The sequence below is a fragment of the Eurosta solidaginis genome, chromosome 4, assembly GCF_040869045.1.
Source record: "Eurosta solidaginis isolate ZX-2024a chromosome 4, ASM4086904v1, whole genome shotgun sequence".
Classification (NCBI taxonomy): Eukaryota; Metazoa; Arthropoda; class Insecta; order Diptera; family Tephritidae; genus Eurosta; species Eurosta solidaginis.
The window spans coordinates 214,356,227-214,382,001 of record NC_090322.1 but is presented as its reverse complement, the minus strand read 5'-3'; the positions used below and the strand labels follow the sequence as shown (position 1 = coordinate 214,382,001).

General features: G+C 36.8%; 1 protein-coding gene across 7 annotated transcripts in view; it reads left to right on the top strand.

Annotated features, from left to right (window-relative positions):
- Positions 1 to 25,775, top strand: part of Nmdar2 (NMDA receptor 2) — a 446,956-nt gene that overhangs the window by 365,733 nt on the left and 55,448 nt on the right. The window lies entirely within an intron of this gene.

The following is a 25,775-nucleotide window of genomic DNA, read 5'->3' as shown; positions in this document are numbered from 1 at the left end:
ATGGGCGGACGAAAGCATGCCCGACGGTTGGAATCTAAGTGTTCTTTGCCCAGTCCACAAGAAGGGGGATACTGCAAAATGCACCAACTATCGTGGAATCAGCCTTCTTAATATCGCATATAAGGTCCTTTCAAGTGTATTGTGCGAAAGATTGAAGCCCACCGTGAACCGGCTGATTGGACCTTATCAGTGCGGCTTCAGACCTGGTAAATCTACCACCGACCAGATTTTCACAATGCGCCAAATCTTGGAAAAAACCCGTGAAAAGAGAATCGACACACATCACCTCTTCGTCGACTTTAAAGCCGCCTTCGACAGCACGAAAAGGAGCTGCCTATATGCCGCTATGTCTGAATTTGGTTTCCCCGCAAAACTTATACGGCTGTGCAAAATGACGTTGAGCAACACCATCAGCTCAGTCAGAATTGGGAAGGACCTCTCCGAGCCGTTCGAAACTAAACGAGGTTTCAGACAGGGTGACCCCCTATCGTGCGATTTCTTTAATTTGATGCTGGAGAAAATTATACTAGCTGCAGAACTTAACGGCACTGGAACAATATACTATAAAAGCGTGCAATTACTGGCATATGCTGATGACATTGATATCATCGGCCTAAACACCCGCGCTGTTAGTTCTGCTTACTCCAAGCTGGAAAAAGAAGCGGTAAAGATGGGTTTGATGGTGAATGAGGACAAAACGAAGTACCTGCTGTCATCGAGCAAAGAGTCAGCGCATATGCGCCTTGGCAACCACGCTACTGTTGGCAGCCATAATTTCGAAATAGTAAAAGACTTCGTTTATTTGGGAACCAGCATCAACACTAGCAACAACATCAGCACTGAAATCCAGCGAAGAACCAATCTTGCCAATAAATGCTACTTTGGACTAGGTAGGCAATTGAAAAGTAAAGTCCTCTCTCGGCGAACGAAAATCATACTCTACAAGTCACTTATCGTACCCGTCCTGCTATATGGGGCAGAAGCATGGACCATGACAACAGCAGATGAAGCGGCTTTGGGAGTGTTCGAGAGAAAAGTTCTTCGAAAGATTTATGGACCTCTACGCGTTGGCGATGGCGAGTACCGAAGAAGATTTAATGATGAGCTGTACGAGCTATACGCAGACATCAACATAGTCCAGCGAATTAAAACGCAGCGGCTGCGCTGGCTAGGCCATGTTATGCGAATGAAGGATGATGCTCCGGCCAAGAAAGTGTTTCTATCGGAACCCGCCTATGGAAGCAGAGGTAGAGGGCGGCCCCCACTCCGTTGGAAGGACCAGGTGGAAAACGATTTAAACTCCATTGGTGTGACCAATTGGCGCCGGTTGGCGGAGCGAAGGAGCGGCTGGCGCGCCTTGTTGGACGGCCATAACCGTTTAGACGGTTAAGCGCCAATTAAGTAAGTAAGTAAGTAAGTATCATGTTAACGGCCGAGCGTAAGGACAGATGGTCGACTGTGTATAAAAACTGGGCGTGGCTTCAAACCGATTTCGCCCATTTTCCCAGAAAACTGTTATCGTCATAGAATCTATGCACCTACCAAATTTCACAAGGATTTGTAAATTTTTGTTCGACTTATGGCATTAAATGTATTCTAGACGAATTAAATGAAAAAGGGCGGAGCTACGCCCATTTTGAAATTTTCTTTTATTTTTGTATTTTGTTGCACCATATCATTACTGGAGTTGAATGTTAGCATAATTTACTTATATTCTGTAAATGTATTAAATTTTTTGTTAAAATTTGACTTAAAAAAAATTTTTTTTTAAAGTAGGCGAGTTCGTCATCCGATTTTGCTAATTTTTAGTTAGCACCATATAGTAATAGGAGTAACGTTTCTACCCAACTTCATCATGATATCTTTAACGACTGCCAAATTACAGCTTGCAAAACTTTTAAATTACCATCTTTCAAAAGTGGGCGGTGCCACGCCCATTGTCCAAAGTTTTACTAATTTTCAATTTTGCGTCATAAGGTAAACACACCTACCAAGTTTCATCGCTCTATTCATCTTTAGTAATAAATTATCGCACTTTTTCGGTTTTTCGAAATTTTCGATATCGAATGAGTGGGCGTAGTTGTAGTCCAATTTCTTTCATTTTAAATAGCGATATGAGATGAGCGCCAAGGAAAATACATACCAAATTTCATCAAGATACCTCAAAATTTACGCAAGTTATCGTGTTTATGGACGGACGGACGGACGGACCTGGCTAAATGTATTTCTTTTTTCGCCCACATCATTTTGATATATAGAAGTCTATATCTATCTCGATTAGTTTATGCCGTTACGGATTACCGTTATGCGAACAAAGTGAATATACTCTGTGAGCTCTGCTCAGCTGAGTATAAAAATGTTACTTTAAATTTGTTGGGCTCGAAAGGTGCAATTCAGACACTGTAGCTACTTAAATTGTTTGCTGACAACATAATAATTAAATAAAGAGATTTTCGTAAATTTTTTTCTTTTAATTTTTGTTCTTCGGCTTGAAGCGTTTACAAATTTAATTAGAACTTGTTTGCTCTCATAAGCAAGCGGAATAAAAAAGAAGCACACAGAAGATTGTCACGAATAAGTCATTCGAAGGTTGTCAAATCATACATATATACTTACACCCAAAGTGTGTTTATTAAATTTTAAGAGCTTTAATACAGTTAGTGTGATTTTAAAATCTTGCACGAAGCTGAAGAGAATTTTGTGTGGTACAAACAAGTTGCTATAAAAAGAAGATGAAATGAAAGAGAAAGAGTAAATGTAAGGAGCGTTACACTTCTGAGCCATAGCTAGTAGCTGATGGTATTAGAAAAAGTTAAGAGCTATGATTATAACGAAAATTTGGATAAATATGCCTCCGACTAGAGTAATTAACACGCTGCATAGACTAGTAAATATAGGTAAGAAGATGATATCTATCCGCTGCTTTGGGTGGTGACCTTTAACCAACGAGTACATACATTGGACAGAGAAATTTCCCTCAAACGCTCAGCAATCTAATAAGACAACATTATCAACCATATGTAACTGGGCAAGAACTTCAGTATTTGGTGCAATCCAGAAACAAACTGAACTGGTTTTCTTCTCAAGAAAGTACGAAAACCCGCTTTTTACAACACCCAAAATTGGCGACGGAAGGTGGTTTTCAGCAATAAAGTCAAGTATTTCAAAGTCATTTTCTAGTCACTCTAGTGACAATATATCAGAGCATGTAAGGAAAGCAACAACTACACCATTCTCGCATAAAATAGCAATTCATGCCCCATGTGGTTTTTCTTCCAAAATAGTACATTGGATCTATACAGCCATTGTACGTCCTATTCTTATGAATGGTATTTCGGTTTGGTGGCAGGCAGTTGCAAAAACCACAAACCCCAAATGCTTACACAAATCCAGAGAAGCTTGGAGCTTTGCATTAGTCTAGCTCTTGCTTCTGCTTCGAGTGAAGCACACAAGACCATCCTACATATATAACCACTGAATTTAATAGGTAAGGAAATTGCCACTATCGCAGCCTTGCGAATTAGACAACATGCCGTTGAAAGAATAGGGAAGTGATCGTGCTACGATTTCGAGCACCAAAGCCACATTTTCAGTAGCAGTATTACAGATTATTGCACTCCTAGCCATATTTTCGCTAGGAATTACACAGTTAGTATTCTCAACAACAATAATAAGCAAATAGGCTAAATGCTGCTCAGGGTGCTATCAATATACTAACCGAAGGGTCTAATCTCCATAGGAAGGTGGGGGTGGTATATTTTCACTGAACCTGGTACTAGAGATCTCTTTCCGCCTTCGCGACCATTGTAGCGTTTTTCAAACTTATATGTTCACGAGTGGAAGTATGTAGTGAGAGAGAAATATTCTTCCAAGTCTCAGTCACTTGTCAGGTCGAAGATTGTTCACGGTTAGCAGGTATGAGAGCCGATTGAAGTAACCATCAACTATCTGTTTCATGATCATGTAATTCTAACTGTATTTCCCCCGTCCAATTGATGCAATCACTCACAAATTGTCATCGAAATCCTCATACAGAACGCTTTTTAATCTGAATGAAATTATTCTGTTAATAACTTAAATTTTATTATAATTTTGTTTTGAGGTGATTAACTATAAATGATTGTTTGACCTTCTACTACTGTTATATAAACTCTTTTTAACTGAAAATTATTTTCTATTTTTTAGTTCAGTTAGCTATAAAAGCGTGTTTTTTTAGTTTTTTTAAACTATTATTTATTTAACTAACTTCCCGGTTACCTAGAGACTTTTTACTTAGCACATAGTTCGAGACTAGTTAAAAATTTAATTTATAGAAAACAAAGTTCCGCTAGGTTGCGTGCCAATTGAGATAACTACAAATCCCTGAAAAAAGAGGGGAATTTTTGGATCGACTATTGAGTAACTTGCCGGTGAGCTAGAGACTTGAAACTTGGGCCGCGGGTCAGAATTCTGTGACAACGCAACATTTGATTAAAAAAAATTCGCTAGGTGGCGCATGGATCGAGATATTAGGAAACTTAATTTTAATTTTGGAATTTTTCAATACATTTTAAACTAACTTCCCGGTTACCTAGAGAATTGTAACTTGGCACATGGTTCGAGACTCGGTGAAAATACAATTTATAGAAAACAAAGTTTCGCTTGGTGGCGTGCTAATTGAGATAACTACAAATCCATGTAAAACGAGGGGAATCTTTCGATCGATTTTTGGGTAACTCGGCGATGAGCTAGAGACTTGAAACTTGGGCCGTGTTTCAGAACCCGGTGACAATGCAACATTTGATCAAAAAAAATGCGCTAGGTAGCACGCGCATCGAGATAGTTAAGAAAACAAATTTTAATTTGGGAATCCTTCGATCCATTTTTAACTAACTTCGCGGTTACCTAGAGACTTGAAACTTGGCACTTAGTTATAGCCCTGATGAGACCACAACTTATAGAGAACAAAGTTCCGCTAGGTGGCGCGCTAGTCAAGATAACTGCAAGTCCCTTAAAAACGGGGGGAATCTTGCGATCGATTTTCGAGTAACTTCCCGATGAGCTAGACACCTGAAACTTGGCCGTAAGTCAGAACCCGGTGACAGTGCAATAAATATTCTATCAAAAAAAAATTCCGCTGGGTGGCGCATGGATCGAGATATTGAGAAAACTTGTTTTAAATTGGGAATCTTGCAATCAATTTTTAACTAACTTCCTGGATATCTAGAGACATGAAACCTGAAATATAGTTTAAAACTCGGTGACAGTGCAATGTTTGATCAAAAAATTTGAGCTAGGTAACGCACAAGTCGAACTATTTAGAAGATTAAGCCATACCTTCATGGCTAGCCTCCTGAGTGTTGCAGGCGTTGTAGAATTCCACCTCGTTCCACGATTTTTAGCTGTGCAAATTAAAAAGCTGACAAACGAGGTGGAATTCTTTTGTTATGATGCGAGGTGGAATTCTGTTGTTTTCGCCGGTGTTTTCGGCGAAAATTCCACTAATTCTCTTAAATCTTGCTATTTTTAACAAACAAATAAAGATACGAATTTTCACTTAGGAATTACTTAAATTACTAATCAAAGTTGCAATTACTTATAGTAGGCAGTACCAAAAAATTTAAAATAAAATTATGATAAAACAAATTTAAGTACTACCTTTATATAAATGGACCAAAAAGTAAAAGGCAATTTTTCCTTTAATACAGACATAGTCTTATTGAATATTGACTAAAACACTTTAACAATAGCTCTTGTAAAAGAATTTTGGGATTTAAAATTATAAAGGTAGAGCGCGTGTTTTAATTTTAAATAACCAATTAGTTAATCCCAAGTACATGGTTTGCGTTAAATTGAAAGATTGCGCTCCACCTTTATAGTTTTAAATCCCAAAATTCTTTTACAAGAGCTATTTTTAAAATTTTTTAGTCAAAATTCAACAAGGCTATGTCTGTATTAAAGGAAAAATTGCCTTCTATTTTTTGGTCCATTTATATAAAGTAAGTCCTTAAAATTTGTTTGTCATCTTTTTTTTTGTAATATCTTTCTCAATTTATCAGTTATAAGCTTAAAATTTTGGCAAATGCTTCCATGTATGGCACACATTATTACCTGAAAAAATCGTAGAGATCGGTCGTATACATATACAGCATAGCTTTCATACAACCGGTTGTTCAAATTATTCCAAAAATAAAGTTAGGCAGGCCGCGATTGACTTTTAGCTCAACAGGGGAGCCTTTGGAAAGAATTTGGGCCTAAATCTAAAGGCTGTATATTGGTTTCATGGTCAAGTTGGTTGTACTCTATGGGGTGCTAGCCTAGTGGAACTCCCTGGGCACAGCAACTTACGAAAATGTTATTTTAACTATATCCGACAGTGCCGGTGTTCATCAGCAGAGCTCTTATGCTGCAGCCGTCACTGCGGCAGGTTTCGTTAAAAGGCTTACGGCTTTCCCACATCAGATACTCAGTCAACCTGAAAAAATTTGGCTTTGTCCAATTACTGTCAAAATATCGCAAGGTTAAAGACCTATGTTGTCTGCCAACCTTTAATTGACGAGTTCGAGAATGCGGTAGATCAATTTAAAACCAGTACAACTACGGTTAGAGAACTTAACATCAACTTGAATAATCAAGCGAATATTAATGCTCACAGCACAAAGCAATGGTGCGATTGGTAGTGCCTGAACTCGATCGGGTTTGCAAGGACCAATTTTAAAATTGTGTTTATTCTCATCGGTCAAATAGGTTACCGAGCAACTGCTACATGGAATTTTAGTGCACATTTAAGATGAGAACTCTGTGAAAATCAGAGTTCCGCTGATCTGCTCCTCTACAAATGGCCTTCGAGCCAGCTTAGAAAACTCCGAGCATAAATTTAGTCGCGCAAATTTTTTATTTTTTTCCCCGCAGAAGGAATCATCAAGGGCCTCAGAGTCAGTGTGGAACTGTAACGGCCTGAATTGGGTTCAGCGCTAGGCATGGCATCTGTTGCGGCCAAATGGCATGGTGTTCGGGAGCTGGGGCTGAAACCCGAATACGTATACGGCATATATCACGCAGGGTAGCGAAATCCTTCTGTGTGTGATGGGAACTCTGCCGAAATAGTTGCGTGCACAAAAATACATTTAACAACAGTATTTTGGGCTCTCACACTCTTCGATGACAGACGACTACGGAGTCCACGCGATACATTTAATATTCTGTAAAACTCTTTCTCCTGTAACTGGCATCACCGCGTCAATTTATGCTATAGTATAAGACGTTTGTCAAAAATAGGCAAAAAATTTCATTCTCGGTAATATGCCATTCCAGATGCCGTTAGGAATCGGCGTAAAACATATAGGCATGAGCATACGCAAATTGGAACAGGAGCTCGGCCCAGATTTCTTGGGAAGTATTTATCTATTTTTTAATCCCAGGAGGTTCGAGAACGTCTCATTCCTAATTATATCGTAGCTATGCAAGGAACCTCAAGGCAAGTTGAGAGTCTATATTTTGTTTAAGCATGGCATACCCAAAAGCCTTTTTTCACAGCATAATCAGATATCAAATACAAATAAGGTGAAAGTTACAAGGAACAGTATCGATTTGATGATATTAGTTTTTGGCATTTTCTAATCCGTGGGGCCTGGGAAATACTTCCTTTTTATTAACCAGATGTCGTTGTTGTTGTTGTTGTTGTTGTTGTTGTAGCGATAAAGACACCCTACGAAGATTTTGGGGACTGTTATCGATATTGGTAGTCTTTGCCAGATATATATCCGGTACGTTCCGCAAACAACCACCATCCCTGTAGGAAAAATTACTGGTGCGGTTCTATGATATGAAAAATAGCGGCAACTTTAACATGGAGCTGTCATTTGAGGTGACCAATTTCCACCGAATAGAGACTATGGTGGCAGACCTGTGATGGATTGAAAGGATTGGTCCTTTACCAAGACTATAGTACGAGACCTGTGACGGGTTGAAAGAATTGGTCCTTTAAAAATGTCGCTGTACCGACGAAAAACTCGTTTCGGTGTAAGTTTCTATAATTCAGTGGCGTAAGATTAATATTATAAACCATTTTAAAGTAATTGGTAAAAACACTTTGAGAAATTTAAATAGAATTTTTCAAAAACAATATGTAAACTACGTACATAAATAAGCTCGGGATCTTTTTTGATTAATTTTAAGGCGCATTCGGAATCATTTGGGATAATTTCGGAACTGTTTAGGAACTCTTCGGGTTCATTCCAGCACTATTCCGAGATGATTTTCGGATCGTTTCGGGATCTTATTATGGTCAGTTCAATAATGTTTCGGGATCTATACGGGACTATTCCAGGATCATTTCGTAATTACTATCGTGATAATTTCGAAGTAATTTTTGAACAGCTTCTGTATTGGTTTCAGTATCAGTTTCAGACTGCTTCGAAACTATTTTCATTTCAGCACTATAACCTGATCATTTTACTATTAGTTTCGGAATCATTACAGACTATTTCGGTTGACTTACGTGTCCTGAACTTTTATATTTCCTTGGGTTTCGATATACCAAGTTCTTCTGAATTCTCACTATTCAGGAAAATGCTATAGCAAACCCAACAAAAGCCGAGAATTCACGAAAATTATTACGATTGCCCCTTCAGTGTAATTGAACTGATCAATACAGACCCACTACTACCACGACTCTTGGTGATGCAGGGAGTGGCAACTCACACCATCTGCATCACAAGGGGGCGTTCTAGCAATCCTTTTAGGACAATTCACACCATTTGCCTGAAGGTATTAAGGTAAAAGCACGACCATCTCGGCAATTATTTATTATGACCATATTGAACTTTATAGGCCATATTGCTCCCCCACCCCCTAGTTTCGTGAGAAACTTCGGGACGCCAGAGCCTCGCCTACTAAATATGAGTATGATAGATTTGTATTTGTAACAGGATTCGCCTCGCGTAGGTGAGGTTGACACTGATCAACACTGGAGTGACGCTTTCCAGGTGAAGTTGCATGGAAATATTTTAAGATTTCCTGCTAATTCTAAGAGATTAATATCTCAGCAAACAATCTTACACAACAAATACAGCCATCCGAAAATTTTACAAACAATTTTAAATGATATCGTCTTCTTATGAGTTGAAGATTAATGATGTGCAAAGAAAACAAAAAACCGCCTACGCACAAACAAAATTTAACAAGATGATGACACTAATCTTGTGTCTCACACTTATGTAAGTAAGAACAAGCAGCACTCTTTACAGCTCAACCTAATTGGCTTTAAACTTTTAAAAACTCGAGAGAGATTGAACCCACATTTACTGTACATAATCCTCAGCTGTATTGTTCCATTAAATTCTAAGTATTATATGTTTAAGTAAGCTGTTGATTCCTTATTTTCAATTTCATCCGAAAATTTCCCTTTTCTTTTAATTCTATTTCTTTACTCATTCTTCTTGTTAATGAAGTACTTATTTGAGATGTTCAGCAGTTCAGTTGTTGTTTAGCGAAAAAAATTCGGTTAATTAATCCACTCTCACGCTTGCTTAATTAATAGCAATCATTCAGCTGGAAAATAAATTGGCCAAGTCAAGAATTAATCGATAATTAAATCCCTAGCAAGTTATCCTAATCCACATTATTTTCAAATATATGTATGTTTTTGCTTTGTTTTACTTTTAGTCAACTTGCAAGATACCCAATAAGCAAACACACACAGGCACAAATATTAATTTACATTTGTTTGGTTTGTATTGCTTAATTGCTGGTATTAACTAATCTTTCTGTATTCAAGCAAACACCAAAAACAAAAGAATGTAATATTTTGGTTGTAAACATGAACTTACATGTGTACGCATATAAAATGTACATTTGGGACTTTAGATCAAGTAACATCTGTGTTATTTTGCACATCAAAAGGGCATTTATTACAAATGTTAGTAGGGAGGACCGTCTTTTTACGCGTTTTAGCTTTAACTTAATTTATGCAGTGATTTAGACTCAAAATTTATATTAAAATCCCTCCGACATCTTGCTCATGACGTCTACTTCCTCTTCCTGCCCTTTTGGTTTAAGGCTTTCGAGGTCCCCTTCAACCTCACTTGCTTTTTTATACTCAGTTGAGCAGAGCTCACCGAGTATATTAAGTTTGATTGGATAACGGTTGGTTGTACAGGTATAAAGGAATCGAGATAGATATAGACTTCCATATATCAAAATAATCAGGATCGAAAAAAAATTTGATTGAGCCATGTCCGTCCGTCCGTCCGTCCGTCAGTCCGTTAACACAATAACTTGAGTAAATTTTGAGGTATCTTGATGAAATTTGGTATGTAGGTACCTGAGTACACATCTAAGAATCGCTATTTAAAATGAACGATATCGGACTATAACCACGCCCACTTTTTCGATAACGAAAAGTTCGATAATTCATTACCAAAGACAGATAAAGCGATGAAACTTGGTAGGTGTGTTTACCTTATGACGCAAAATTGAAAACTAGTAAAACTTTGGACAATGGGCGTGGCACCGCCCACTTTTAAAAGAAGGTAATTTAAAAGTTTTGCAATCTGTAATTTGGCAGTCGTTGAAGGCATCATGATGAACTTTGGTAGGAACGTTACTACTATTACTATATATGTGCTAAATAAAACTTAGCGAAATCGGATGAAGAACACGCCCACTTTTAAAAAAAAAATTTTTTAAGTCAAATTTTAACAAAAAATTGAATATCTTTACTGTAAATAAGTAAATTATGTCAACATTCAACTCCAGTAATGATATGGTGCAACAAAATACAAAGAAAAAAGAAAATTTCAAAATGGGCGTAACTCCGCCCTTTTTCATTTAATTTGTCTAGGATACTTTTAACGCCATAAGTCGAACAAAAATTAACCAATCCTTTGAAATTTGGTAGGGGCATAGATTTTATGACGTTAATTGTTTTCTGTGAAAATGGGCGAAATGGGTTGATGCCACGCCCAGTTTTTATACACAGTCGTTCGTCTGTCCTTCCGCATGGCCGTTAACACGATAACTTGAGCAAAAATCTACATATCTTTAATGAACTTAGTTCACGTACTTACTTGAACTCACTTTATCTTGGCATCAAAAATGAACGAAATCCGACTATGACCACGCCCACTTTTTCGATATCGAAAATTACGAAAAATTAAAAAAATGTCATAATTTTATACCAAATACGAAAAAAGGATGAAACATGGTAATTGGATTGGTTTATTGACGCGAAATATAACTTTAGAAAAAACTTTGTAAAATAGGTGTGACACCTACCATATTAAGTAGAAGAAAATAAAAAATGTCTGCAGTGCGAAATAAAAAACCCTTGAAATCTTGGCAGGTATTACATATATAAATAAATTAGCGGTATCCAACAGATGATGTTCTGGGTCACCCTGGTCCACATTTTGGTCGATATCTGAAAAACCACTCCCTTTTAAAACTCTCATTAATACCTTTAATTTGATACCAATATCGTACAAACACATTCTAGAGTCACCCCTGGTCCACCTTTATGGCGATATCTCTAAAAAGGCGACCACCTATACAACTACCACCACTCCCTTTTAAAACCCTCATTAATACCTTTAATTTTATACCCATATCGTACAAACACATTCTAGAGTCACCCCTGGTCCACCTTTATGGCGATATTTTGCAACGGCTTCCACCTATAGAACTAAGACCCACTCCCTTTTAAAATACTCATTAACACCTTTCGTTTGATACCCATATTGTACAAACGCATTCTAGAGTCGCCCCTGGTCCACCTTTATGGCGATATCTCTAAAAAGGCGACCACCTATACAACTACCACCACTCCCTTTTAAAACCCTCATTAATACCTTTAATTTTATACCCATATCGTACAAACACATTCTAGAGTCACCCCTGGTCCACCTTTATGGCGATATTTCGCAACGGCTTTCACCTATAGAACTAAGGCCCACTCCTTTTTAAAATACTCATTGACACCTTTCGTTTGATACCCATATTGTACAAACGCATTCTAGAGTCACCTCTGGTCCACCTTTATGGCGATATCTCTGAAAAGGCGACCACCTATACAACTACCACCACTCCCTTTTAAAACCCTCATTAATACCTTTAATCTGATACCCATATCGTACAAACAAATTCTAGGGTCACCCCTGGTCCACCTTTATGGCGATATTTTGCAACGGCTTCCACCTATAGAACTAAGGCCCGCTCCCTTTTAAAATACTCATTAACACCTTTCGCTTGATACCCATATTGTACAAACGCATTCTAGAGTCGCCCCTGGTCCACCTTTATGGCGATATCTCTAAAAAGGCGACCACCTATACAACTACCACCACTCCCTTTTAAAACCCTCATTAATACCTTTAATTTTATACCCATATCGTACAAACACATTCTAGAGTCACCCCTGGTCCACCTTTATGGCGATATTTTGCAACGGCTTCCACCTATAGAACTAAGACCCACTCCCTTTTAAAATACTCATTAACACCTTTCGCTTGATACCCATATTGTACAAACGCATTCTAGAGTCGCCCCTGGTCCACCTTTATGGCGATATCTCTAAAAAGGCGACCACCTATACAACTACCACCACTCCCTTTTAAAACCCTCATTAATACCTTTAATTTTATACCCATATCGTACAAACACATTCTAGAGTCACCCCTGGTCCACCTTTATGGCGATATTTTGCAACGGCTTCCACCTATAGAACTAAGACCCACTCCCTTTTAAAATACTCACTAACACCTTTCGTTTGATACCCATATTGTACAAACGCATTCTAGAGTCGCCCCTGGTCCACCTTTATGGCGATATCTCTAAAAAGGCGACCACCTATACAACTACCACCACTCCCTTTTAAAACCCTCATTAATACCTTTAATTTTATACCCATATCGTACAAACACATTCTAGAGTCACCCCTGGTCCACCTTTATGGCGATATTTTGCAACGGCTTCCACCTATAGAACTAAGGCCCGCTCCCTTTTAAAATACTCATTAACACCTTTCGCTTGATACCCATATTGTACAAACGCATTCTAGAGTCGCCCCTGGTCCACCTTTATGGCGATATCTCTAAAAAGGCGACCACCTATACAACTACCACCACTCCCTTTTAAAACCCTCATTAATACCTTTAATTTTATACCCATATCGTACAAACACATTCTAGAGTCACCCCTGGTCCACCTTTATGGCGATATTTTGCAACGGCTTCCACCTATAGAACTAAGACCCACTCCCTTTTAAAATACTCATTAACACCTTTCGTTTGATACCCATATTGTACAAACGCATTCTAGAGTCGCCCCTGGTCCACCTTTATGGCGATATCTCTAAAAAGGCGACCACCTATACAACTACCACCACTCCCTTTTAAAACCCTCATTAATACCTTTAATTTTATACCCATATCGTACAAACACATTCTAGAGTCACCCCTGGTCCACCTTTATGGCGATATTTTGCAACGGCTTCCACCTATAGAACTAAGGCCCGCTCCCTTTTAAAATACTCATTAACACCTTTCGCTTGATACCCATATTGTACAAACGCATTCTAGAGTCGCCCCTGGTCCACCTTTATGGCGATATCTCTAAAAAGGCGACCACCTATACAACTACCACCACTCCCTTTTAAAACCCTCATTAATACCTTTAATTTTATACCCATATCGTACAAACACATTCTAGAGTCACCCCTGGTCCACCTTTATGGCGATATTTCGCAACGGCTTCCACCTATAGAACTAAGGCCCACTCCTTTTTAAAATACTCATTAACACCTTTCGTTTGATACCCATATTGTACAAACGCATTCTAGAGTCACCTCTGGTCCACCTTTATGGCGATATCTCTGAAAAGGCGACCACCTATACAACTACCACCACTCCCTTTTAAAACCCTCATTAATACCTTTAATCTGATACCCATATCGTACAAACAAATTCTAGGGTCACCCCTGGTCCACCTTTATGGCGATATTTTGCAACGGCTTCCACCTATGGAACTAAGACCCACTTCCTTTTAAAATACTCATTAACACCTTTCGTTTGATACCCATATTGTACAAACGCATTCCAGAGTCACCCCTGGCCCACCTTTATGGCGATATCTCTGAAAAGGCGACCACCTATACAACTACCACCACTCCCTTTTAAAACCCTCATTAATACCTTTAATTTTATACCCGTATCGTACAAACACATTCTAGAGTCACCCCTGGCCCACCTTTATGGCGATATCTCTGAAAAGGCGACCACCTATACAACTACCACCACTCCCTTTTAAAACCCTCATTAATACCTTTAATTTTATACCCGTATCGTACAAACACATTCTAGAGTCACCCCTGGTCCACCTTTATGGCGATATTTCGCAACGGCCTCCACCTATAGAACTAAGGCCCACTCCCTTTTAAAATACTCATTAACACCTTTCGTTTGATACCCATATTGAACAAGCGCATTCTAGAGTCACCCCTGGTCCACCTTTATGGCGATATCTCGAAAAGGCGACCACCTATACAACTACCACCACTCCCTTTTAAAACCCTCATTAATACCTTTAATTTTATACCCGTATCGTACAAACACATTCTAGAGTCACCCCTGGCCCACCTTTATGGCGATATCTCTGAAAAGGCGACCACCTATACAACTACCACCACTCCCTTTTAAAACCCTCATTAATACCTTTAATTTTATACCCGTATCGTACAAACACATTCTAGAGTCACCCCTGGCCCACCTTTATGGCGATATCTCTGAAAAGGCGACCACCTATACAACTACCACCACTCCCTTTTAAAACCCTCATTAATACCTTTAATTTTATACCCGTATCGTACAAACACATTCTAGAGTCACCCCTGGTCCACCTTTATGGCGATATTTCGCAACGGCCTCCACCTATAGAACTAAGGCCCACTCCCTTTTAAAATACTCATTAACACCTTTCGTTTGATACCCAGATTGTACAAACGCATTCTAGAGTCACCCCTGGTCAACCTTTCTGGCTATATCTCGAAAAGGCGTCCACCTATAGAACTAAGCCCCACTCCATTTTAAAAATACTCATTAACACCTTTCATTTGATACCCATATCGTGCAAAAAAATTCTAGAGTCAACCCTGATCCACCTTTATGGCGATATCCCTAAATGGCGTCCACCTATAGAACTATGGCCCACTCCCTCATAAAATACTCTTTAGTGCCTTTCATTTGATAGACATGTCATACAAACACATTCCAGGGTTTCCCACGGTTCATTTTCCTACATGGTTATTTTCCCTTATGGTGACATAGCTCTCAACTGAGTATGTAATGTTCGGTTACACCCGAATTTAACCTTCCTTACTTGTTTCGTATTACAATTGTTATCCTGGGTGCTCCTCTGTGTGACACACAGCAGCACCGTTTGACTGTTTCTCCCCTCTCACATCTTCGTACTGACGTTCGCGTCTTCTACCTGCCCCTTAGATTTAACGCTTACGAGGTCCTTTTCGACTTCCATCACTTCTAGCTTATTAGGATTGTTATCCTTCTCCCTATCCCTCTTCTTTTCCTAAGTGGCATATAAAGGTGTCCTGTGGACGAAACGGCGCAGTTGCCAGCCCTTAGCCGCTCAGCCACATAATAGGGCACTACGGAGCTCAGCTAAGCCCAAGCACCAACGACAAGTTTCCTATCCTAGTGAAGGTAAGTTATTTCATACGTACAATCAAACTTGGAAATATTTACTTTCGTTCTGCTTTAAATAAATAGCCAAAATATAACACAAATTGTTTAAATATTAAAACTAACAATAAAACAAGTAACGGTGTCTAAGTTCGGGTGTAACTGAACATTATATACTCAGCGTGAGCTTCAATTGATCATTTCATTTCAGAGAAATTACTTTTCTACATAACACGCGGCACCGCCCGTTTAAAAAAAAATGCCTCCCCATTTCCTCTTACAATAAAATTTGATAAATGAAATATCATTGACTCAAAACTATTTTTTGATAAGTTATAGCTTATTATTCAGATCTACGACCCTTTTAAACTCGTTTTATATCTACGGGCCGTGGTCCTTAACCGATCCCGTCCATTTTTACTAGAAATATTTTCTGCTTTAAGGAAAAGATATGTACCCAATTTCATTACGATATGTACAGTTTTCATCGAGTTATGGCTCCCGTAAGATTGAAAATTGCTTAGACAAAAAAGGGGCGGTGCCGAGAGAAAAGTTCTTCGAAAGCTTTATGGACCTCTACGCGTTGGCAAGTACCGAATAAGATTTAATGATGAGCTGTACGAGCTATACGCAGACATCAACATAGTCCAGCGTATTAAAACGCAGCGGCTGCGCTGTCTAGGCCATGTTATGCGAATGAAAGATGATGCTCCGGCCAAGAAAGTGTTTCTATCGGAACCCGCCTATGGAAGCAGATGTAGAGGGCGGCCCCCACTCCGTTGGAAGGACCAGGTGGAAAACGATTTAAACTCCCTTGGTGTGACCAATTGGCGCCGGTTGGCGGAGCGAAGGAGCGACTGGCGCGCCTTGTTGGACGGCCATAACCGTTTAGACGGTTAAGCGCCAATTAAGTAAGTAAGTAAGTAAGTTTTTTCCAATTTAATGTTATAATTCAATTTAGAAAGTAAAATTCTATTGATTCAAAGCTCTTTGTCGCTAAGATATAGCTTATTATTTTCGTCCGCGACCCTTTTAAAAATCTTTTTTTCAAATTTGTATTAGGAGTCTCAATATCAATCCACATGTCATATTTCAGCATTCAAGGTGTATTATTTACTAAATAATCAGGTTTTTTGTGTTTTCCAAAATATTATATATATAAAAAGTGGGCGTGGTTATCATCCGATTTTGCTCATTCTCAATACCAAACTATTCTGGGTCCAGATAAGCTCTTGTACCAAATTCGGTGAAGATATCTCAATATTTACTCAAGTTATCGTGTTAACGGGCAGACGGGCAGACGGACGGACATGGCTCAAACAATTTTTTTTTTCGATTCTTATGATTTTGATATATGGAAGTCTATATCTGTCTCGATTCCTTTATACCTGTACAACCAACCTTTATCCAATCAAAGTTAATATATTCTGTGTGCAAAGCACGCTGAATATAATAAAGCAATTTGTATGTGTGTTCGCTGTCAACCATCCGTTCAAACATGCGTCCAGCAAGGGCACCCACTACATCAGATGTTTAGTAAAATCAAATGGTTAAAAAAAGCCAGCTAGCGAAACCCAGAGACCACAGACCGTTCATTTCAAAAAAATCATTTTTAAAATGCGTATATAATGAGATACTTAGCATACTTTTTTTCTGGGTAGTGGACTAGGGACCGATTTATGCGAAATTTATCATGCTTTTTTTTGTAGCTCGCTTAATTTTGAAGGAAACAGCTTGCTAGAAATTCAGATAGAGAAGACGAGAAAAATCAAAATGGGGGAGAGAGGGGGAAGGAGAAAGGAGAAAGGGATAGAGTTATAAAATGGTAGTGAGATAGAGAAAAGGGGGAGGACGCAAAGAGAGAGAAAGAAGAGGAAGAAGCGGATCCAAACTAGGAAAAGGCAGATATCGGGAGAGAGTAAGTGACAAAAACTGTTTAAAAGGCATTTAGATAGCAGCCGGGTCTGTTATTTAATATTGTGGCGAATGTAAGCAATTTCGTTTCGTCACTGTGCTGCTTGTAAATATATGCACAACAACAGCAAAATAAACAACTGCGCATATGTACATGTAAACATCAAAACAAGCAGTCACACATATATGAAAACAGGAAAGCTAAGAGCGAAGAAATTAAGAGATTATTTCAAATATACAAATGCAGTCATCACCTTAGAGCAAAAGTTAATACTCACGCATATACTTAGAAGACAAAAGTAAATACGAGATACATTAAGTGGAAATAAATAAGCAGCTGCGCGTGGAGGTTTTTCGTGAAAAATCTAGACCTTTGGTGAACTATGCCAACGACGCAACAGAGAGTACAAATGCTGCGCAAGCTGAGGAATAATCAATTAATTTGACTTTAACACGCTATTAGTGAAGTACGCGAGTATTGTTATTATGAAGTACTGCTACCACAGTAGAGTTGTAAATAAAGAACACTTTGCCATATTAAATATTTGAGTTATTTATTTAACAGTTCAGCTATTGGAACGTTAACAGAAGCTCCAAGATAATCAAGAATTTCCCGAAATTCGGTGCAGTGTAAAATACAAATGATCTGCGATCTGCTAAAGTATTATGTTCTTACTTCCCCAGAGCACCTCTGTTGTTTTTGTTGTTGTTGTAGCGATAAGGACACACCCCGAAAACCTTCAAGAGTGTTATCGATCTTGATGGTTTTTTCCGGATGCAGTCCGATACGTTCCGGTAACAATCACATAAGACACCAGCCGGCCCATCTCGGGTACGATTTAGTATGACCGCATGAAAGATTTAAACCCATAACGTCCTCTCACCCCCTTATATCCATGAGGAACTTGGAGTCGCCAGAGCCTCAGCTGTTAAAGTAACAGAATTCGCCACGGGTAGGTGAGGTTGACAACCGGGTTGGAGAAGCTACATTTTAAAGGGTTTCGCTACACAACCCCTTGAATCAGTATGGTATTTTAATCGCCTCTTACGTCAGGCATACCTGTCGCGGGTGGGGGGATCAGAGCACCTCCCTTAGGCTGTAGTTAACGTGATATAGAGACAACCTACCTATAGAGACTACCTCTATATCATATTTTAACGGACTAATCTATATATTTAGTACATTCAATTCAAAAACTTCTGGATATAACAAAATTATTTGAAACATTTTTATATATTTTCATAATAATTACGGTCCCTTTAACAATCCAAACAAATGAACCGAACCATATAAACTATTTAGCTATCCACAACTTGAAAGTCACATTTTACCGCAACTCCAACACTTTTCCGCTTCTCCGCCTTTTTCAGCATTCGCCTTCATTAACAAATGCAATCATTAGCGCCATTTTCTATGCGTCAGCTGGTGCAAGTCCTGCTTTTCCCGCAGGAAACTCAACCTGCAAATATTTCATTTAACTGTACATACCATTACATCCTATCGCTTTGCAGCATTTGCTATCACAATAAAATTTATTACCACCCACTGTGGAATTTAATTACCAACAAGTCATGCTACACTTCCGTTGTTATTGTTCCATATCCGAGTGCTGCTGAAATTACTCACTGAGTATTTGTTAAATTTGGCTAAACTAAATTTGGTAAATTAAATAGCGCGAAAAAAAAATATATATAGAACAGCAATTATTCAATGAGCCACAGATGCGTGAAGTGGGTATTGCTTTTATATGTTGATTGGAACAAATTCTTTATGAAAATGTTTGCTGGGTTGGAGCTGTTTTGGTCGATATGTATAAAGAAAAAACCAAGAGTTTTTACTTTTCTCTTCTATGCATTTCGACGCATCCGCGTCATCATCAGGAAGTCTATTTATTTTCAAACAAACAACATGAAAACACAAAAGTAATCATTATTTTCAATAAACATTGCAAATTCAACATTAAAACAATAACTCACAATAATTTAATTAATTGTACAAACAAGACAATAATATCACAGGACAATCGACACATTCATTTTTTTTATTTTCTATTTTTGTTTTTATCATTTTTTATTATTGCTGTATAAGCGCTATTTGTATTGTCAATGTCTTCTTTAAAATTCATGACATTCGTCATATGTTGTTGGATGCGGAGACTTTCCAGTGTCATCCTCCTTTTGCATCTTCTCTCAACATCTAAAATTTTTGCGTTCCCAAAATCAGCTGTATGGTCATTGTCAGTCAGGTGTTGAGAAAGCACGGTATTTGTTTTTCTGTTTTTTGCGTCCATTTCATGTTCGTGTATTCTCGTTCTCAATGCTCTTTTCGTTGTGCCAATGTAACATTTATTGCAGGCATTGTTGTTGTTACCGTTGCATTGAATTTTATACACTACATTGCATTGTTGTCCCTTGTCTATTTTGTCTTTTGTTTTTGTAAAGAAACGATTAAGTGTATTGTGTGGTTTGTGAGCAAATGTTATATTGTCTTTTTTCATAATTCTCCTGAGCGATTGATTACTTGTTAGTCCGGGTATATAGGTAACTCCAATATAAGTTTTGTTTGTGTTTGCTTCTGTTTGTCCATTTGATGAATTAGGGTGGTCCATTTCTTGTGTCGTATTACTTATAAGCTTTTCTATTAGAGTATTCGGGTAGCTATTTTTGAAGAGAATATTTTTTATTTTCTTCTTGTTTTCTTCTATGAAATCACCGTCACTTAGAAGATGTATTTTCCTTATTAGACTTGTTGCTGTGTTAATTTTCTGCTTCCATGGATGATTGGAGTGATAATTGATAATTCTTCCTGATGCCATCGACTTTGCATACCAGTTGAACGTTAAGTTTTGGTTTTTTCGGTGTATTTCTACGTCTAGGAAGGCAATTTTGTTGTTCTGCTCTAATTCTTTAGTAAATTGTATCCTGGTATGCTGTGCATTAAATACTGTTAGTATGTCTTCCACGTCTTTAGCTTTAACAATTGCGAATATGTCATCTACATATTTGGTTATGTATTTGACATATATGTCTTTGCTTTTTAATTCAGCGAGGCTGTCGTCCAATATTTTGTCCAGAACGATATTTGCAATGGTTGGAGATAGCGGGTTGCCCATTGGCATTCCGTAGATTTGTTGGTATATGGTGTTGTTATATGAAAAATAATTGTTGTCACGTAAGCAGAAATCTAGTATCGTCTGGAACTGTTTTTTGTCTATTTGTGTATGTGTCTCCAATTTTTCCCATTTTCGCATAATAGTGCGTATTGCTAAATGTATGGGTATATTCGCAAAAAGAGATACGACGTCGAATGAAATAAGAATTTCGTCGTCTTGAATTGTGAAATTATTGATTTTTTCTTTAAGTTGAAGTGAACTTTTTATATTAAGATCATCGGTTATAATATTTTCTAAAATGCTTCCAACAAATTTTGATAATTTGTAACATGGTACATTAATAGATGAGCAAATCGGTCTAAGTGGTGCGTGTGGTTTGTGAATTTTCGGAAGTCCGTAAAGTCTTGGAGCATTAGCAGCCGCGGATGTCAGCTGAAATTTTTGTTTTGCATCGAGTCTCCTTTGTTTGTAAAGATTATTTATAATTGTGTTATTCTTCCTCATCAGTTTTTGTGTGGGATCATTCCTAATTGTTTTGTATGTGTTTTTGTCGTTTAGCAACTCTTTCATTTTTAGTTCGTATTCATTTTTGTACATCATAACTGTCTTGTTGCCTTTGTCTGCATTTGTTATTATGATCTCGTTTCTGTGTTGGTTAAGGAATCTTTTGGTGTCTGTCAATGTTTTCAGTATAAACTTGTCCTTAGTGCAGTTTCTAATTTTTTGCTGAAAAGTATTGATTTTTGCCGCAATGTCACTCCTTACAGTATCTTTTTCCCTCTCGTCCTCAAAACTTTGTACGCATTGTTCCAAATCGGCGATTATTTCAATGGGTGAAAATGTTTTTCTTGACACTGGTAGGGCGAATTTGTTGCCAAGTGACAATAACCATATTTTATGTGATGGTAGTAAAATTATTTTACTTTTAATATTCTAGTTTTAATTAAGGAATATTTTCAATTTTAATGACTAAATTTTCAATGACTTCCAAACATATTAAATAAAACACATCTAAATAACAGTAATGATGGTGTGGCTGAATGCGTTTGTAACACTTCAACCGACGTAGGAGAGCGGGTTCAAATCCCACTCCCGGGAGAAAAGGCTTTGAAGAGATTTGCAAGGTATAATCGAAACAGATGTCATTTGTCCGTTCTGATGTCACCTTGTTTAAATTTTTCCCAAATTATCCAATAAATTATAAATTAAAAAATGCTTCAAATATATATTTTCATATATATTAAAAGCAATGAGGGCAATCCCCGCTTAATTCATACCAACAGTACTTAATTTAGTTGAAACAGGCAGGTGAACCAGGGAAATGATTTCCGAGCTGGAGGCATGGCTAGAGTGGCCAAATGGAGAGGTCGAATTTTACTTGACATAGTTTGAGCAACACGAAGCTCGCCACACCTTTTTTGAATGCGATCATTTCGCAGAGCAACGGAAAAGGGTGGGAGCAACACTAGATGACCCATCCCCAGGCGAAATTAATACATGTGGGTGTTCAGCAGATACGCGATGAATATTCTCCCTGTGAAACGGCAAGATGGTTGCTTAGCCCCATAATGTGAGAATAACCAAAGAGCCATGCCCGAAGTTGTGCTAAAAGCGGTCCAACGGTGCGAAAAATGCGCGTGTCATGGAAGTTAGATTTAAGTAGGAAGCCCATCAAGAGAAGAAGCGAGTCCGATTCCTTCATTGATTTTATGATGTAGCATTATTTTGCGGAGCTGAAATTGATGTAAGCTCACGAATAGCAAAGGTCTGGGTGGCGTTTCAAAAACTGAGAAAAGTGTGGCGATCTAACACACTCAGTCGCAGCACTAAACTTAAAATATTCAACAGCAACGTGAAGTCGATGCTACTATACGGTGCTGAAACGTGAAAAGTGAGGCAACTCATCAGCAATAAACTACAGGTGTTCGTAAACAAATGCTTGCGCACAATATGCCATATATTCTTTCCTAACATTATTTCAAATGAAGATCTTTTAAGACTGACGAACACTGAGCTGATTCAAACAACCATAAAGAGTAGAAAATGGCAATGGATCAGCCATATACTAAGAAAAACCGAATCATATAGATCAAAAAGGGTGCTTGACTGGAACACACAAGGAACTCGGCGGAGGGGACGACCACGGACGACATGGATTAGAAGTTTTCACGCCGAATGTCGGTCGGAAGGGTCGTGGAGAGAGGTCAAGAGACTAGCCCATACAGAACTCGGTGGAGACAATTTGTTTTTGCCCTATGCTCCTAAAGGAGTGATATCTATTTTATAATGAAAAAAAAAATTTTAATTTTTAGATATATTGTCATTCATATTATTAAATTAGATATAAAAGTATTTATTTTAATAGAATGTAAATGTATTAATAACAAAATTTCGAAATTTTTGTGCAATAAAAAAAAGTTATTAAAATGATTAGTAATTTAGGATTTTATGAAAAATTTTAATTTTGTGAAAATTTAAAATTTTTAAATTATTTTTTATAAATTTTATTATATTTTTTATTAATTATTAAATTAAATTTTTTATATACACTCTTTTGTTATTTATTATTTTAAAATATAAATTTTTATAATTTAAAAGTAAATTATTTTATTAAATATAGATAATTTAAATTTTTTAAATTATTGATTAATTTTTATTTTATATTTTTTTATAAAATTGATTTTTATTGAAATTTAAGAATTACTAATAATTTTCATTCTTATATTTATTTCATTAAATATTTATTAGTAAATTAATTAGGGTTTAATTATTAATTATTTTTTTAAATTAAAATTTTAAGAATTACTAATGATTTTCATAGTTTTTATTTTTTGTTAATAAATAAACTTATGAAAAATTTTTGCGGGAATCTAAGTACATTACGAAGTTATGTATTTGAAAATGATTAATTGATTTTTATAAACTTTAATTGAATTTTAGTTATTAAATATAGTTATTTATTGTTTTTTAAATTAACTAATTTAATTTCATAATTTAAAATTCAATAACTGTTATTTATTTTTTATTGAAATTTTATGAAAATTAAAAATTTTTAAATTATTTATTTATAAATTTTATTTTATTTTTTTATTAATTATTATATTTAATTGTTTATATACTATATTTTGTTATTTATTATTTAAAATATTATTTTTTTTAATTCAAAATTAAATAATATTATTTTATTAAATATAGAAAATTTAAATTTTTTAAATTATTGATTAATTTTTATTTTACATTTTGTTATAAAATTGCTTTTTATTGAAATTTAAGAATTACTAATAATTTTCTTTCTTATATTTGTTTCATTAAATATTTATTAGTAACTTAATTAGGGGTTAATTATTAATTATTTTTTGAAATTTTAAATTTAAGAATTATTAATTACTATCATAGTTTTTATTTTTTGGTAATAAATAAACTTAGGAAAACATTTTTGGGGGAAGCTAAGTACTTTATGAAGTTATTTATTTGAAAATTATTAATTAATTTTTATAAATTTTAATTGAATTTTAGTTATTAAATATAGTTATTTAGTATTTTTTTAAATTAACTAATTTAATTTCATAATTTAAAATTCAATAATTGTTATTTATTTTTTATAAAATTTAAATTTTATGAAAATTTAAAATTTTTAATATAGAAATGTCAAAAATAGGTATGAAGGATATAAAAAAAATTATTTTACCGTCCTACTCTGAAGCTCTGAATATGACTGTTTTGCGATAGAGACAGATCTACACATGGCATAAGGTCAAGGTCCGAAAAGGCAATTGATGTTATGACCACTTCATATGGAAATAGAACCAATTGGCGTTATAACAAGTTGAAAGAGTCATAAGGCTGATTGACTTTACAAAGGTTTCGGGGAGTGCTACCGATGTTGAAAGGACCATCCTTTGCCGGACACAGGTCTGGTAATTTTCGGTAACAAGCGCCATTAAGGTACAAGCCTAACCATCTGGGGAACGATTTAACACGCACATCTTAAATCTTCTATGCCAACCCACCCCCTACCCCATGATGAACTTGGGGGCGCTTGCAAACGAAACAGGTCTCGCCGCGATTTGGCGAGGATGACAAGCTAAAATTTATCGTGCTGGCAACCTTTCGAAGAGGTTCCGCTACACAACCCCTTGAGTAACGTACTTTTTCTTCTGAATACAAGAAACTTCTGGAGGTTTGGTTAGACGTATTCCATGTATTATTTTTATTTCAAAGCAATTTTACGGGCCCAGCTTTGGAATAACACACCGCGCGATTTTTTTTCCAAACTTTCAATAAGTTTTATTTGGATAGAGTATTCTTCTATTGTAAGAAAAATCCACGCTGGGTAAATAATAAATCCGATTTTTCAATAAAAGGACACCGGAATATGGCCTTTTGAAGTTGGTATAAGGTGAATTAATGTTATGGCAGGCGGCCATATGTCACCCCTTCGTTGCAACCATTTTATATGGTCATAATTAAATTTGATCTAAAAGAGATTCAAAGTTGACAAAAAGTCAATTGATATTATGGCCGGTACAATAACACTTCCTTAACTCCTACCCTTTGTCGTTGCTATCCAAATTCTTACATTTAATAGAAATCATTGCAGAACTGGAAGTAGGCAACGCAAGATTTCAGTACCATAAGCTCTGCTGCTGTTGTAGCGATAAGGTTACTCCCCGAAGGCAACGCAATATATAGCTTCTCCAACCCATAAGTTCTGCTAACATGCTTGTATACTATATAAGTACCGCAGGCCTTCTCGTGAGCAACCACTTCCAATTGGAAGATAAGAGCTGCACTTTGTAGGAAAATGGGAAGTGCAACCAATTTCGCTGTGCAAGCTGAAAAGCCCTATTTAAAAGCTCGTTGATTCTTGAGGGGAAAACTAGCGTCAAAATGTCTATCAAATTTCAATAAAGGCGATGTCTAGCCTGCTGTTACTTTGGTTTTCCCACCCAGGTTCCGTGAGTATTATTGCAGATGCTGTTACAGTTGCAGTTATAAATACCAATGCTCTGTTCTAGTGTAAACACGTCCTGAATTATGGTAAACGCTTTTATTGGACACGATCTTAAAGCTGCCG